Source organism: Coregonus lavaretus (genome assembly GCF_964263955.1).
Source record: "Coregonus lavaretus genome assembly, chromosome: 14".
Taxonomy (NCBI): domain Eukaryota; kingdom Metazoa; phylum Chordata; class Actinopteri; order Salmoniformes; family Salmonidae; genus Coregonus; species Coregonus lavaretus.
The window spans coordinates 50,692,022-50,711,071 of NC_140001.1; positions in this window are offsets into that span (position 1 = coordinate 50,692,022).

Genomic DNA, 19,050 nt, shown 5'->3' on the forward strand with positions numbered 1-19,050 from the left:
TTTACTATTCTTGGGTAGTGGAATGACTTTTGCTTCCCTCCAGGCTTGAGGGCACACACTTTCTAGTAGGCTTGGATTGAAAACATGGCAAATAGGAGTGGCAATATCGTCCGCTATTATCCTCAGTAATTTTCCATCCATGTTGTCAGACCCCTGTGGCTTGTCATTGTTGATAGACAACAATACTTGTTTCACCTCTTTCACACTCACTTTACGGAATTCCAAAGTACAATTGCTTGTATTTCATAATTTTATCAGCTATACTTGGATGTGTAGTCTCAGCGTTTGTTGCTTGCATGTCATGGCTTAAGTTTGCTAATCTTGCCAATGAAAAAATAATTGCCAGTGGGTGTTGTAATGAATAAGCCATCTTTGATTCAATGAATGATGGAGCTGAATTTGCCTTTGTGCCCAAGATTTCATTTAATGTGCTCCAAAGCTTTTTACTATCATTCTTTATGTCATTGTTTAATTGAATAGTTCTTCTTCTTTTTAGTCACATGATATCTCAATGTGCAGTATGTTTTCCAATTGGTTGTGCAGCCAGACTTATTTGCAATTCCTTTTGCCTCCTCCCTCTCAAACATAACATTTTTCAATTCCTCATCAATCCACAGGGATTAAACCATTTTTACAGTCATTCTCTTAATGTGTGCATGCTTATTAGTATCTGGAATAAGCAATTTCATAAATCTGTCAAATGCCGCATCTGGTTGCTTCTCATTACACACCACAGACCAATACATATTATTTACATTAACAACATAGGAATCACCACAAAACGAATTGTATGACCTCTTATACACTATATTATGCTCAGCCTTTGGAACTTTGGTTTTCCTAGATATGGCTACTATATTGTGATCACTACATCCAATGGATTTGGATACTGCTTTGAAGCAAATTTCATTCCTGTGCTGTTTGTAACTACATTTACATTTTAGTCATTTAGCAGACGCTCTTATCCAGAGCGACTTACAGTTAGTGAGTGCATACATTTTTTGTTTTCATACTGGCCCCCCATGGGAATTAAACCCACAACCCTGGCGTTGCAAGCGCCATGCTCTACCAACTGAGCTACACGGGGCCCATAACTACTCTGGTAGGTTGACTAATAACCTGAACCAGGTTGCAGGCACTAGTTAAAGTTTGAAGCTTTTTCTTGAGTGGCCATTTTGATGAAAGTAAATATACCTCCTCTTGATATCACATACATTATCAATCATTTCACACATGTTATCCAGATACTGACTGTTAGCACTTGGTGGTCTATAGCAGCTTACCACAATAATGGAATTTAGGTGAGGCAGATGGACCTGTAGCCATAATAATCCAACAGTATTTGACATTATATTCTCTATAAGCTTAACGGGAATGTGGTTCTGAATATAAATGGCAACACCTCCACCATTGGCATTACTGTCTTTTCTGTAGATGTTATAACCACGTGTTGCTACCACTATCATCAAAGTTATTTTCAGAGATTGTCAGAATATGAATGTCATCTGTTACTAGCAAATTATTGATTTCATGATCCCTGTTTCTTATGTTAACGTTGACTATTTTTAGCATTTTTCTGGGATGCTTGATTGTTTTCATTGCTTTACTGGGAAGCTTAGCAGAAGTAGACACGCTCATGTTATTTACTGTGTGTTAGTGCAGGGTGAGCTGTACACAGAGGACTTCCTACGAGGGCACACTGCCTCAGTGCTAACAGTATAACTCTGGTTCATAGGCACATGATTACTGCATACAATAGCTGTAGGATCAGCAGTGGCATTCAGGGCAGTTTGAGGTACATAAATTAAATTACTTGCTTTGTGTCTTCCAATGCCCCTGTAGCTCAGTTGGTGGAGCATGGCGCTTGCAACGCCAGGGTTGTGGGTTCGTTTCCCACAGGGGGTCAGTATGAAAAATGTATGCATTCACTAACTGTAAGTTGCTCTGGATAAGAGCATCTGCTAAATGATTAAAATGTAAAATGGATAATGTACATTTGCTGAAGCATTATGACAACTCAGGGCGGCAGGTAGCTTAGTGGTTAAGAGCGTTGTGCCAGTAACCGAAAGGTCGCTGGTTCTAATCCCCGAGCCGACTAGGTGAAACATCTGTCGATGTGCCCTTGAGCAAGGCACTTAATCCTAATTGCTCCTGTAAGTCGCTCTGGATAAGAGCGTCTGCTAAATGACCAATTATTATTATTAACTCAGCAACACAATGGTAGGGATTAACTGAGCTGGGCTTGGGTCATTGATAAGTCATTGTCTCAATGCAGCCTTATAATGCTGTGAAAGGATCCAGGAACCCAAATGACTTGGGTGGATCCCATCCTCTTTATAAAACAAGCTTTATTTCCAGAAGGTATCAAAATTGTCAATAAATGTTAGTCCCACAGAGGTGCAATATTCACAGATCCAGTTATGGAGGGCTAAAAGTATACTGAAATGTTGAATGCCACGATTTAGGGAGGGCACAGGGCCAGATATTATGGGGTGTTTGCTGGTGTCAAGCAGAGACCCAATCAGTTCTTTAAATTCCATCTTCAGCTGTTCTGAGCTGCCCTTCATAATGTCATTGAATCCCACATTAACTGTGATTGTTTGGGAGCAGCTTAGCCATCGCAGACACAGGCAGTCCCAGCGATGAAGGTGCAGGTGGATCATGCACCAGGGCAGCGAAGCTATTCCTCATGTCAATCTACACCGGACCTCTCGCAGACACTCCAGTCCGCTTAGCGGAGAGCCACCTCATTCCTGTAATCGTCCGGAAGCAAACCATTTCCACATTGGAACTCCGGATTGTCAATATTGTCCTGGAGGAAAGCACTGGAAACGTTCTTTAGCTATTCCAGGCGAAGCGGGCTCCATTGCAACCTAGCTAGCTGGCTAATTGGTAGCAAGTTTTGACACAAACACTTATGAACAAAATAAAATTTAAACAAAACTAAACTTCTGAAAACAACAGACCGAAACAACTGGTCAAGCCGCAGGACGTATCTGAGTTAGCTAGCTAGCTAATAAGCTAGAAGTTGCTTTTTGTTGCCTGGTTTGCTAGATTTACATTTTTAAACAGATGGGTTTATTGGTGTTAAAATACACCAGTTTTGCTATTTTGGACAACCAGGCTACTGATGTCATGCAGCCTGTCGTTTTTGTGTTTATACTTTTTCATAATGACAACGACAAGTTTGATGTTGTACGACAATAGAATGTCCATGATGTCACTGTGACAACTGTCTACAGACATGTCAATAGACACAGTATAAACCAGCCTTTAGTCTTTAAATATTTTGTTGTTTAGTACATGCTCACTCTGTATAGCACATGGCAAGACATTTGAATCCTTAAAGAGATGGGTTGGGTTTAAGAGAGTGTGATGATGCTGAATGGGTGTAGACAAAGAAGAGCTCTCCAGTAGGTGTACCAAAACATTCAAGGGCCATTTTCTCAAAAGTGGGGTTACAAGTTTATCAACTTTCAAAGCAGAATTACTCAACTGTAGTGTGTGAAATACAATTTTCTAGCTCTGAGTCTCTACTTTTATCCAATGTAAAAAACACTATTTCTTAAGACCGTAGGGTTACATGTTTATCAACTTTCAAAGCAGAATTACTTCCCCATTGTTCCTCAACTGCAGTGTATGATACACAATTTTCGAGCTCTGAGTCTCTACTTTTATCCAATGTAAAAAACACAATTTCAGAATTTTGCTGCATAAGACCGAATCAAGCCGGTCAGTCACATTTTCCTATTGATATAGATGAAGTAATCCAAAATGTAATCAGCTATGTTTAAGAATATACACTACCAGTCAGAGGTTTGGACAAACCTACTCATTCAAGGGCTTTTCTTTATTTGTAAAAATGTTTACATTGTAGAATAATAGTGAATACATCAAAACTATTAAATAACATAAATGGAATCATGTAGTAACCAAATAAGTGTTAAACTAATCAAAATATATTTTATATTTGAGATTCTTCAAATAGCCACCCTTTGCCTTGATGACAGCTTTGCACACTCTTGGCATTCTCTCAACCAGCTTCACCTGGAATCTTTTCTAACAGTCTTGAAGGAGTTCCCACATATGCTGAGAACTTGTTGGCTGCTTTTCCTTCACTCTGCCGTCCGACTCATCCCAAACCATCTCAATTGGGTTGAGGTTGGGGGATTGTGGAGGCCAGGTCATCTGATGCAGCACTCCAACCCTCTCCTTCTTGGTAAAATAGCACTTACACAGCGGAATGAGCCAAGTAAAGCCCCATATTTTGATAATCATTATCACCATCATCACTAGCATAGCTGACATTAGTCTGACCTCTTCTAACTTCAACATAGTGTCTATTTTTGTGTCAGATATCACCTATTCTAACTGCCATTGTTAATAGAACAGTGACTATGTGTATATGTATTCACAGATACAGCCAGCACTTCGGAGATTTGCAAGATGATGTGATGGAGTCCAGACTGACAGACAGGCTTGATGCAGATGTCTCTGAATGGAGAGAGACCTTGCATTCAGCAACACAATTATACAAGACAAATCTAGAACTTTTTATAGTATTTTGTTATTATCGAATCAAATGGTATGACGACTAACATGTTTGGCAAGGTAGCCCAGACAAAATGTTGATAGGTACAGTATCTGTACTGGCTGTGAATGACAATAAGAGATGAAAGACAAGTGTAATATTTGCACATTGTTGTATTAGCAGAACACTGCTTCTACAGTATTATGTGAAGGATGTTATTCTACATGGAACTGTATTTATTTATTTTCTTACCCCCTTTTTCGTGATATCCAGCTGCGATCAAATTACGATCTTGTCTCATCGCTGCAACTCCCCAACGGGCTCAGGAGAGGTGAAGGTCAAGTCATACATCCTCCGAAACATGACCCGCCTAAACCACGCTCCTTAACACCCACCCACTTAACCCGGAAGCCAGCTGCACCAATGTGTCAGAGGAATCACCGTACAACTGACGACAGCTTGCAGGCGCCCGGCCCGCCACAAGGAGTCGCAAGAGCGGAATGAGCCAAGTAAAGCCCCACCGGCCAAACCCTCCCCTAAACCGGACAACGCTGGGCCATTTGTTCACCGCCCTATGTGACTCCCGGTCACGGCTGGTTGTGACACAGCCTGGGATCAAACCCGGGTCAGTAGTGAGGCTTCAAGCACTGCGATGCAATGCCTTAGACCGCTGCGCCACTCGAGAGGCCCTACATGGAACTGTTACGCTTGAAAGTTATCAAAACACTTTGTTTAGAACATCTACATAAGTTCAGCAATTGCATTCTTCTCATATTACTCTGTAGGCTACTCAGTATGAGAAGAGTGCGATCCTCCTGCATCTCACATCTGCCTGTAGTTATTGTACTCTGTCTGCTGGACCCATGAGACAAACTCTGTCATCTCCAGGATTGAGTGTCTGTCCATAACCCGTAATACATTACATAGATGGAAGGGACTTCATCACCCACTGGAGACTTGAAGAGCTGTGCATGTGAGTGTGTTAGACAGCCAAATCCTTAGATGTGGGCAAATAGACCATAGAAATGCCAGTCTAGTTCTGGTTAGACAGCTGAAGTTGGACTCTACACCAACTGATTTTGATTTGTTAGGCAAAGTGTAGGCATACTGTCTTCATAAGCACATCAATATGATATTTACAGCAGAAAATGTTTTGTATTTGTAACACCCATAGATTTTCTGTTGATGTATCTACACTCAAGCTGGGTGATGTTTGTGCAATGTCCACATGTAGGCTACACCTGTAGGGATATTCATTCTGGGATTTGTCTCCTGGGAAAGATCTAACGGCGGACATAAGGAGAGAGGAGACAAAACTACCAAGTTACAGAATACTGTGTTGTAGGACAGCTGAGCTGACTGAAGACCGCAGGCATTTAACTCGCAATAGTTTATAATTTCCACAGTAACATGTATTTACATAACGTGATGAAACGTTGAATCTAAGTTGCAAGCTACTTTCGGAAGGTGTTGTAGAACGTCTTATGAAACACATTCCAAACACTGGATCTTGCTATCTTGCCATAACTGATTTGACAGAGAAATATCAGCTAGATCAGATAGCAGCTGAAGCTATTACCAAGCTATGCTAGCTAGCTGCTGTAAGCTTGGCTAAACACAAGGTCAGTGCAGGCTTTAGAACTGAATTAGAACTGAATTAGCTGACCATCTTGAGATGGCGAGTCAGTCAGGAGGGGAGAAGTCCTCAACTTCAAAACTATTTTCTCTCCATAGCAAAGCTAGCTTAGCTTACCTCGCTGTACTCACTACTGAAACTTGTTTGTTGTGATTGAATGGCAAAGACACACCCAAGAAACACCCACATCAAACCACACCCCCAATGCAAATCTTGTTTGGCTTCAGTCATGGTCGCTGCATTTCTTAATGTCCAAGCCAAAAAATGAGGCCAAATCAGGAGGTGCAGTTCTCCTTTAAGCTTACCAGCTTTGAGTGCACTACGGTCCATCAGTTCTCGAAGTAGCTATCCACTCCGATCGATCACCCTGGTCTTTCCACATCCTTCATCCAACTCCCTTTTGGCTGGCCAAACTTATTTTCTTAGCATATTGTTTGCTGTCAGTCTCCTGTTGACAGCATAGTCCTATACTCTTAGAAAAAAGGGTTCCAAAATGGTTATTCGGCTGTCCCCATAGGATAACTATTTTTGGTTCCAGGTAGAACCCTTTTTGGTTCCCAGTAGAACTCTTTTGGGTTCCATGTAGAACACTCTGTGTGAAGAGTTCTACATGGAACCAAAAGGGTTCTTCAAAGGGTTATCCTATGGGGACAGCCAAAGAACCCATTAAGGTTCTAGATAGGGACTTATTTTCTAAGAGTGTAGGTAAAACTTTTGTGTTAGCCCCGTAATATCCCCCATGATTGTTTGTTTGACTGGGGTCCTCAGAAAAGGCAAGTCTCACCGTCTCTTACGTACTGTATGTGTCCCTCATAGAGCATGCAGACCTAATGTCCTGCAAAATGCAATTTGACCAATGGAATTTCTCTGCGGCCACAGAGGCCAATCTGGGGTCGGACGTCACCATCTAATCTTCATAGCATCTCATCTAATCCTTGGCACTTTATTATGGACAATTAGAGTTATTTCAATGAAAAAAAATCGGTCTGTTAAAGCACAAATAATGACGGATTAGAAAAATATGCACTTTGTTAGTAATCGTTTTTTTTGAATGAGGGGCGAATGATGTATCTAACCTATACTGTACCACGGACTGTAGCACAGAGTACAGTTTCATTTAGGAATTCTTAGTGCTTTACAAGGGAATTCTCAGTGTTCTATTTACGGACTTCTTAGTTTTCCACTCTGGAATTATTGTAGGTGTTCCATTCCAGAATTCTCATGTTTTACGGTGGATTTTCTGTATTCTATTCAGGCATTCTCAGTGTTGTTTTAAAGAATGTTCAGTGTTTTCTGTAATTCTAGAATCAATTCTGGAATGTTTATTCAGAATATCTTAGTGTTTTATTCCAGAGTTCAACAGTTGAAGGACTGAGGTAGAATAAACAGTAGACACTGCTGGAGTTAATGAGAAACTCTCTCTCTCCCTTTCTTTCCCTTCCCATTATCGTGCGTGTGTATGCCTGTGCGTGTACAGGCTACTGTGTGTGTGCTTGCATGTGTGTGACTACGTGTGTGTGTGAGGGGGCAGAGCAGCCAGCTGGGTTGTAGGAGTAATAAAGAAGGAGAATCAATAGGCCATGCAATAGAGCCAAGGTGCTGCCATCTATCACGCCGCCTCCCTGACTCCCATCATTCATCATGCCCAATGAGGCAGCAAATAGGAAAATGACTATTTGTATCAAACACATCTGCACTCATCCACTGAGGTATTTTATTCCCATTAACTCTCAAAGTAAAATACCCCGGTGTTCCAGCTGCTGTGTTTTGTGTGTGTGTGTTTATATATTTGTTGGGGCTGGCAGTTGAAGATTGAATACATAGGAGCACATTTATGTATGTTGTTTCTTTGCTGTGAAAACAGTGTGTTATGACCCTCTCTCTGCATCCAACATAAATTCATATGAATATTCCCCTCTCTCTCTTGCTGTCTCTCTCTCTCTGAGAGAGCCCCCTCCCTCCTCTCTGTCTGCTGTGAATATTTCAGAGTTGTAAGTAGCCATCACATTACCCAGGCAGTCTTCTCATTTCCCCATAAATTAGCCCAGACGCTGGTCTGCATGGACTGGGGCTTGCTTGTGTGTGTGTGTGTGCGTTTGAGTGTGTGTGTGTGTGTGTGGCTGAGGCTAGCTGGGGTGGAAAGGGGAGTACTGTGGTCATTATGGTCTAATATCCCATGAAATGGTGGAATCATTATGCTCTCTGTTTAACGAGCTGCGTGTGAATATTACAGAAAGAGGTATTTTGTCTGATATCTCCTATAAATCAACATGAATGTGTTTGTTTTCGGTAGCTTTCTCTTCTATTAAAGTGGAACTGACAGCGCTTTAGCAACATGAAATCGTATTAAAATCTGTTCATATACATCCCCAGGAAGAATGACACCTTTTTTATATTTTCTGATAAGCGTACATTTAGATATGGTCATTTTGACGTTTTCATACATTCATAGGCAGGCATTTGTGAAAATTCTATTGCAATATAGAGAGGGAAAGCGGCCGTGCATTTGGACAATTAATAAACACTGCACTAAATAAAACCTAATAAAAACATACATCTTGCACAGATCGGTGTGCCATAGCCAATCAGAGCTACAGTAGGCCTATATGCAAATAAGCCATTTGCCACATGAGCCTGCCATCATTCACTTTGAACTGGACTGTGTGTTTACGGGCAGTAGCAACAGCGTGACTTTAGATCCTTATAGGACAGTTCACTACACTCTATACTCCTCTGTAAACTGGCCATCTCTGTTTACCCATTGCAAGACCCACTGGTTGATACTTATTTATAAAAACCTCTTAGGCCTCACTCCCCCCTATCTGAGATAACTACTGCAACCCTCATCCTCCACATACAACACCTATTCTGCCAGTCACATTCTGATAAAGATCCCCAAAGCACACACATCCCTGTGTCGCTCCTCTTTTCAGTTCACTGCAGCTAGTGACTGGAACAAGCTGCAAAAAACACTTATCTCCATCTCTACAGTCAAATACTAAATCATGGACACTCTTACTGACACTTGTAGCTGCTTCATGTGATATGTTGTTGTCTCTACCTTTTTGCGATTTGTATTTGTATTTATTAAGGATTCCCATTAGCTGCTACCAAGGAAGCCGCTACTCTTCCTTGGTTCCAGCATCATTAAGGCATGTACAGTTGAAGTCGGAAGTTTACATACACCTTAGTCAAATACATTTCAACTCAGTTCTTCACTATTCCTGACATTTAATCCTAGTAAAAATTATCTGTTTTAGGTCAGTTAGGATCACCGCTTTATTTTAGGAATGTGAAATGTCAGAATAATAGTAGAGAGAATTATTTATTTATTTCATTTTTTACACGCTCTTATCAAGAGCGACTTACAGTTAGTGAGTACATACATATTTGTATTTATTTTTCATACTGGCCCCCCGCGGGAATCGAACCCACAACCCTGGCGTTGCAAACACCATGCTCTACCAACATCCCTGCCAGCCATTCCCTCCCCTACCCTGGACGACGCTGGGCCAATTGTGCGCCGCACCATGGGTCTCCCGGTCACGACAGAGCCTGGATTCAAACCAGGATCTCTAGTGGCACAGCTAGCACTGCGATGCAACGCCTTAGACCACTGCGCCACTCGGGAGACACAATAATTTCATCACATTCCCAGTTGGTCAGAAGTTTACATACACTCAATTAGTATTTGGTAGCATTGCCTTTAAATTGTTTAACCTGGGTCAAACATTTTGGGTAGCCTTCCACAAGCTTCCCACAATAAGTTGGGTGAGTTTTGGCCCATTCCTCCTGAAAGAGCAGGTGTAACGTAGTCAGGTTTGTAAGCCTCCTTGCTCGCACACACTTTATCAGTTCTGCCCACACAATTTCTATAGGATTGAGGTCAGGGCTTTGTGATGGCCACTCCAATACCTTGACTTTGTTGTCCTTAAGCCATTTTGCCACAACTTTGGAAGTATGCTTGGGGTCATTGTCCATTTGGAAGACCCATTTGCGACCAAGCTTTAACTTCCTGACTGATGTCTTGAGATTTTGCTTCAATATATCCACATAATTTTCCTTCCCCATGATGCCATCTATTTTGTGAAGTGCACCAGTCCTTCCTGCAGCAAAGCACCCCCACAGCATGATGCTGCCACCCCCGTGCTTCACGGTTGGGATGGTGTACTTCGTATTGCAATCGACCCCCTTTTTCCTCCAAACATAACGATGGTCATTATGGCAAAACAGTTATATTTTTGTTTTATCAGACCAGAGGACATTTCTCTAAAAAGTGCGATCTTTGTCCCCATGTGCAGTTGCAAACCGTAGTCTGGCTTTTTATGGCAGTTTTGGAGCAGTGGCTTCTTCCTTGCTGAGCGGCCTTTCAGGCTATGTCGATATAGGACTCGTTTTACTGTGGATATAGATACGTTTGTACCTGTTTCCTCCATCATCTTCACAAGGTCCTTTGCTGTTGTTCTGGGATTGATTTGCACTTTTCGCACCACAGTACGTTCATCTCTAGGAGACATAACGCGTCTCCTTACTGTGCGGTATGACGGCTGTGTGGTCCCATGGTGTTTATACTTGCGTACTATTGTTTGTACAGATGAACGTGGTACCTTCAGGCGTTTGGAAATTGCTCCCAAGGATGAAGCAGACTTGTGGAGGTCTACAAAAATTATTTGAGGTCTTTTATTCAGATTAGTCACATGATTTTTCAATTTGCAGTACGTTTTCCAATCGGTTGTACAGCCAGACATATTTGCCATCTCTTTTGCCTCATCCCTCTCAACCATACCATTTTTCAATTACTCATCAATCCACGGGGATTTAACAGTATTTACAGTCATTTTCTAAATGAGTGCATGCTTATTACTAACTTTAATAAGCAATTTCATAAATGTGTCAAGTGCAGCGTCTGGTTGCTCGTCATTACACACCAAGGAGTAACAAATTCTTAACATAAACAACATCGGAACACTACAAAACTTGTATGACCTCTTATACACAATATTAGGCCCAGCCTTTGGAACTTTGGTTTTCCTTGATATGGCTACTATATTGTGATCACTACATCCGATGGATTTGGATACTGCTTTCAAACAAATTTCTGCAGCATTAGTAAAGATATGATCAATATATGTTGATGATTTCATTCCTGTACTGTTTGTAACTACCCTGGTAGGTTGACTGATAACCTGAACCAGGTTGCAGGCACTAGTTACAGTTTGAAGTTCTCTCTTGAGTGGGCAGCCTGATGAAAGCCAGTCAATATTTAAATCACCCAGAAAGTATACCTCTCTATTGATATAACATATATTAACAAGCATTTCACACATGTTATCCAGATACTGACTGATAGCACTTGGTGGTCTATAGCAGCTTTCCACCAGAATGGGCTTTAGGTGAGGCAGGTGAACCTGTAGCCATATTACTTCAACAGTATTTAACATGAGATCCTCTCTAAGCTCGAAAGGAATGTGGTTCTGAATAGACCGCAACACTGCCCCTGTTGGCATTTATGTCTTCTCTGTAAATGTTATAACCTTGTGTTGCTACAACTGTATAATCAAAGGTATTATCTAAGTGAGTTTCAGAGATTGTCACAATATGAATGTCATCGGTTGCAAGCAAATTATTGATTTCATGAACATTGTTTCTTAACTACATGTTAATGTGGGCTATTTTTAACACTTTTCTGGGATGCTTGATTTTTTTTCTTGCTTTACTGGGAAGCTTAGCAGAGGTAGACATACTCAGGTTATTTTTGTTAGTGCAGGGTGAGCTGCACAGAGTAGACTTCCTACTAGGGCACACCACCTCAGTGCTAATAGCATTACTCTGGTTCATAGGCATATGATTACTGCATACAATAGCTGTAGGATCAGCAGAGGCATTCCGGGCAGTTGGAGGGACATAAATTTGGTTATTTACATTGTATCTTCCAGCACAATATATCCTCACATGGTCACAACGTCATATCCTCACATGGTCTCTCCAATCATTGCTATGCGGATGACACTAAACTACTTTACTGAAACAGGACCCTGGTGGTAAATATAAAGATCCAGTCCACCTACAAAACTGGAGGCCCCTTATACTTCAGTGTTATGATGCAATATGCATAGCACATAACATTTAAAAAGGAATTGTCGGATATTATTCATCCTAATCAGACAGGCTTTCTTTACATGGACAATGCATTGGAGATACTATACTGTAAGACAAGTACTGCAAACAATAGAACACTATGAAAAATCTGGGAAACAAGGCCTGGTATTCATAGCTGATTTTGAAAAGGCCTTTGAAAAAGTAATACTACAATTTATATATAAATGCCTGGACTATTTTAATTTTGGAGAATCTCTTATACAATGGGTTAAAGTTATGTAGAGTAACCCCAGGTGTAAAATAGTAATGGCTACTTCTTAGAAAGTATAAAACTGTCAAGAGGAGTGAAACAAGGTTGTCCACTATCGGCATATATCTTTGTTATGGCTATCGAAAAGTTAGCTTTTAAAATTAGATCCAACTATAATATCAAGGGGCTAGAAATCCAGGGCTTTAAACAAAGGTGTCATTGTATGCTGACGACTCATATTTTCTTTTTAAATCTGCCATTCGGATCCGTGCACAGCCTCAGAGGATCTAGATAATGTCTCTAACCTCTCGGGATTACAGCCTAACTATAAGTGTACCATATTACGTACTAGATAGTAAAACAATTCAAACTTCTACATTACTGTGTAGTTTACCAATAAAATGATGGTGAAGTGCACATATTCGGTATTCATATCCCGATAGAAATAAACGATTTCACTACAATACATTTTAATAGATAGCTAGCAAAAATAGATAAGATCCAGCTACCATGGAAAGGTAAACCCTATTTATGGAAAAATCATCCTGATCAAGTCTTAGTCATATCCCAGTTTACCTATTTACTTATGCCTACACTGAACGACTTGTTTTTTTTTTCAATTATTTGAGCAAGAAATATTCCACTTTATTTGGAACGGCAAGCCAGACAAAATTAAATGGGCCTATTTATATAATTAATATGAATTCGTTGGGCTGAAATTATTAAATATTAAAGCATTGACCTTCTCACTAAAGGCTTCAGTCATACAAAAGTTGTACTTAAATCCAAACTGTTTTTCCAGCAGATTAGGAGAATGACTCACCCAGTGTTCATAAACTGCCTTTTTCCCTTTATTCAGATTACAGCCTCTCACTTGAAAATTAAATGATCTCCGTAATATTGCTATTTCCAAAACAAGCCATAGAAAGCTGGTTGTATTTTAATCCACCAGAAAAGACAGAACAAATATTACAACAAATATTATGGTTAAACTCAAATATACTAATTGATCAAAAAATCAACATTTGTGGAAAAATAGGACTCGTGTAGTTATGTCAAACATGCAGCTAACAGAAATATATGGAAATGTCTGCTCTATCCAAAATTACAACCAACTGATTGCAGCATTACCGCAAAAAATGGAGGAGGCAAGTGGAAGGGGGAGAAGGTAAGGAATTTGTCTGTCGGCCCTACATTAAAGACCAAAATTCAATGAATAAAATTGTGATAAAGATTACCAGTTTAATTTAACACCAAAATAGAAAAAACTGCGCAATACAGGTTGCAAAATAGTTGGGAAGAGAAGTATGTACTGATTCCGTGGCACATGGTTTATGAACTGATACACAAAACGACGCTGGATTCAAAACCAAGAGTTTTTCAATTTAAATTATTATAAAAAATTCTTGCAACCAATAGAATGTTATGCATATGAGGGATACAACCATCCCAGCTCTGCGGATTTTGCTGCGAAGAGACAGAATCATTAGATCACTTGTTTTGGTACTGTAGCTTGTTTTTGGTCGCAGGTTCAGGAATGGCTGAAGAATTGCAACATTTACCTGGAGCTAACTCTGCAAATGTTACTGCTGGCTGACTTGAAAAGCCATAGTCAATTGATCAATAATATACTGTAATAATACTCTTGCTAAAAATGTTCATCTTTAATTTACAATCTGTAGAAACTATGAGAATAGAAAGGTTCAGAACTTTTGTGAAACATTACAGCACAGTTAAAAAATTTATGGCAATTGGTAATCAAAACTGGATGGTTTTCAGAGATAGATGTGAATAATGTAAAAATGTACCATGTCCGTAAAATGTATATAGTATATATGAGCTGGAAGTAGAAGCCTAAATATTGCTGTCTATTATTGTACTCCAATTAGGGGAGGGGTGGTAGGGTTAGGGGAAAATAATAAAGAAGGAAAATGTATCTTTACAAATATATGCAGGATTAGAAATAATGAAGACATTTGCATTGTCAGAATCCACAATCTAAGTGTCACGCCCTGACAGAGTTCGCTAGTTGGTTTAGTCAGGGTGTGAATATCTATGAGTGTGAATTTCTATGTTGGCCGGGTGTGGTTCCCAATCAGAGGCAGCTGTCGATCGTTGTCTCTGATTGGGGATCATACTTAGGCAGACATTTTGCCTACCTTAGTTGTGGGATCTTGACTCTTGTTTGGCGTGCGTGTGTGCAGCCATTGTGAGCTTCACGTTACGTTGCTTTTGTTGTTTAGTCGTGTGTTTACTTTATAAATAAACATGTATGCATTCCACGCTGCACCTTTGTCCAATGCTGTACTCAACTAATGTGACACTAAGTGCAATATTAAAGCAGAGAAATAACCAGTAGATAAACCCTCTCAAACATTTTCAGCTTGTAGTTGGCCGCCAAAATTGTAATAATTAACGATGGGAAATAATAGCCTGCACGGCCTTCTGCATGCTTGTCCCAATCCACGTTTTGACAGCTGAATGGGAACTTGCCTGCCCACCCATTTGACCGATTGTCAAATACATTTGATTGACAACTAAGAGATATGCTAACTGTGGATAACAGTCATTCAAGTTAAGCATAGCTATCTAGCAAAGTAATTCACATTTCTTGTTAACTAACCAAATGACACCTGCGTCTCTTGCTGTAACCACAGAAAAACGATATGGGGGGGGAAGTCGGCCACTCAACCCCAGTCGTCCAATGACAACATCCTCCCAGCAGCTAGCTAGCTAATGTTAGGCTCTGTGTTTTTAGCTTGCTAAATAAATAGCTACCTAAATAGATAAGCTAGTCTATTAGCCACGTTATGACTGACTTGTGACCATTGCCCTTGCTAGTTTGACTGTATTGGCATTCCCAGCCTTAGTTACATTTGTCAGTTTTTGTCAAAAATATTGAGTAATTGAAACTGAAACAGTGCATCCCGACTGGCTGGAGGAAGCAAACAATGTACCAGGCCAGCTGTGATTTACAGCCTGATTTACAGGTGAATTATATGAGTCATGCATTGAACTGCATCCATCTATTCTGCCAACAATCCTTTACACTACGTCATTGGATTTTGAGTCAAAAAGAACCTCTTTTTAAAACGTCATATAGCAACTGGGAATTTTATGTTTTGGACTGACATTATGTCTGTTTTTCATATCTGCAAAGTAGTTAAAAACGCTGTCAGTTCCACTTTAAGAGGAGCAGGGCTATTGCAATGTGGATTGAGGGTAGAGTGAATGTGCCTGGATATTATCTCTGTTAAGTTCTTTTGTGTTAAAAGGCACAGCATAAATGTTTTTTGCATGTGTTTTTGTTATGACATTTAGTGGCTATAGCAGTCTCTTCACTCGGTTTTTGTGCACATCACTCACACAGTGCCAGTGCACTGACAGGATAAGGCTATATTACTTCAGGCTCATTGCTCTACCATTGGAGGGGGTCTAAAAGACAAAGGTCACTGAACACATCTATCAGAGCTCTTCAGAGGCCCTCTTTAACTACTCACACATACATGGTTATGCCTGTGGATGAATTGGACACACACACAATTGATTTCAGGGTGAGTGGTGTGTTTGGATACTTGATTTCAGAGTGAGGGGTGGGTTATGATGTGATGCTGTGGAGACTGTGTTAGCGTGTGTGTTTAGGTGCAGCTGATATGTACTGTATGTTCTGCCTCCATTACTAAACTAGTTACAGTTCATATAAGGAAATCAGTCGATTTAAATAAATACATTACACATGACTGGGCCCACCCACTTGGGAGCCAGGCTCAGCCAATCAGAATGAGTTTTTCCCCACGAATCAAGGAAATACAATTGAGCTTGTCCCTCAGAAGTATTTGTCTGAAGTGAACCATCTCATTTTTTGTGTCTTATTACTGTCCGGGTGGCTGGTCTCTTAGGAGAAATTATGTCCTTTATTACCAATTACACAGAAGACTTAGCTTTCTCAAGATCAATTAGCGCTCTGTGCTAAAGCATAACTAAGCCACATAGTCCACTCTGAATTAATATTCTAATATAAACTTTAAAGGTGTACTATGCAGAAATCGCACTGCCATTTCCTGGTTGCTAAACTTCTAATAGTTAACCTAATTTCAGTTTATGTGACAAACAAGCAAGTATAGTGTAGAGAATCATTGTACCATCTAAACCTCTGTGAACTATATTTTCCATTTCCAAAAATATTGTATTTTCAGCTGTTTTGAAGCTGGTGTACAAAACCGAAAGTAAAAGATGCAAAGACGAAACTTAAGAACAGGAAGCATAGAAATAGTGCATATAGAACAGTTCTACCGCTTCTTAGACTTGCTTTCGATGAGAATGACATACCTATAAATCAAATTTCTATGTTAATTTGGTCGGGTCACCCAAAACGTTTATTTTAGCAGATAGTCCTATTGAGACCAAGACCTCTTTTTCAAGGGAACCCTGTATGAACACAATTTTATAAAATATACAACATTCAAACATACAACGTAATAAAAACGTTACATGCTACAAGCAATTCACGAAGCAAACACGTTCCTCAACAATGAGGTCCTCCATTAACAACTTGAACTGCCCTAGAGGCACCCAAGCATTAAGGTGCAGAGAGCTCTGCAAATCATTCCATACACGGGGCGCAACAAAACTGAATGCAGATTTACCTAATTCCGTGGTGATCAACGGGGCCTCTAGAGTTAGCCATTCCTGTGATTGGGTATTTCTGTAATTTAACAAATAAGGTATTGCGGACATTTGCATGAGAGGGCGTTATAAACACGAGACTTAAGAGAGGGCCAGCCTACTTTCTGATGTAGAATGCAATCATGTATACTGAAACTATCGCCGTAATAATGCGTTATGATAAACTGTGTCCAATGCTTCAATAAATACACTGGCAGCCGCATTCATATAGACGATATCGCCATAGTCTAAAGCCGGAATGAATGTCGCCTAAATGATCTGTTTTCTGCTATTTAACGAAAGACATGCCCTATTCCTATAAAGGAAGCCCATTTTAATTGTTAACTTCTTTACTAACCCATCAATATGCTTTTTAAAAGATACCCAGATATTTGTAAGCGGGGACATGATCGATGTGAGTACCATCATCATACATTTTTAAGCTTTTTGGAAAATAACAAATTTAGTTTTACCTGCATTAAGTACCAATTTCAGTTCAACAAAAACTGGCAGATTATAGTTCTGAAAGAGCCTTGTCAACAGAAGGGGCAACAGAATACACAACAGTATTGTACACATACAAGTGGAAGTTACAATTTCTTACAGACAAAGCAAAATTATTTATATAGATTTAAAAGAGTACAGAGCTCAAAATCGACACTTGGGGGACACCTTTAGTAATATCAAGGAAACCTGACTTAACACCATCAGAAGAAACACATTGTGTCCTGTCTGTCAAGTGGTTTTCAAACCAAATGCAGGCTGCCTGACCCAGACCAATTTCAGACAGTCTACGAATTAATAATGAATGGTCGAAAGCGTTCTTCAGGTCTATGAAAAGGGCAGCACAATGTTGCCTTTTGTCCATGCAATTGACAATGTCATTTATCACCAAAAATGCAGCAGATATAGTGCTATGAAAGCAGAAACCAGACGGATGGACAGTTAGAATATGTTTAGAAGCTAGAAAATATCTAAGCTGAGTGTTGATTAAAGAGTCTAAAATTTTCGCTATGCAAGACACTTTAGAGATCGGGCAATAATTATTAATGTCATAGGGATCCACACATTTGTGGAGAGGGAGCACGCTGGACAGCCTTCCAGACCCTAGGGATAGCGCCCAAGATAATTTTCAGGTAAAAAATATGTGTCAATGATTCCACAATTAGGGGAGTAGAAAGCGGCAGCAAGAAGGATCACTCAAATCAGCACAGTAGATTTTTTTTTACATCACTCTTTAGCAGGGTGTCTAGCACATCACAAGTAGAGAGTTATTGAAATGAAAACAAAGACTCACCAGAAGTTGACAGATCTTCCATCATGCCAACTACAGGCTGGGAGAGGGAAGAGCCATTGATTTACTGACCAGGCTCAATTAAACCACATTGTCGTTCAAATAAAAGGCCTGCAGAGATAAAATGTTTTATTAAAAGCATCACTTATCTAATTTTTCTCAGAAAATACGCTAGACCCTGACACAACTTGCTTAGGCAGGGATGGAGATGAATTTCCATGCGTCAGTGCATTAACTGTTTCCCCAAATTTAGACGGATCACCAGCAGTGTCTGAGATAGAACTTAGGAAGTAACATGATTTAGCTTTTAATAGTCCCTTTCCTGTAGTCGACTGACCAAAGCGCCCTCTAGTGGCCTCATGGGTGGAATTGTATTAATATTTTCGTAATTTCATAATTAATTAATATTATAATAAAAATATATAAAATAAAAAAACAAATCCGGAGTTTCTATGTCAAACAGTTTTGTTATATTTCAGTCTTCTGTGATGTATACAAAGTGTAATATTGGGATGCAAACTCAATCTTATACATTTCAACTCTAAATCTGACATTGTACAAGTCTTCTTTTATTG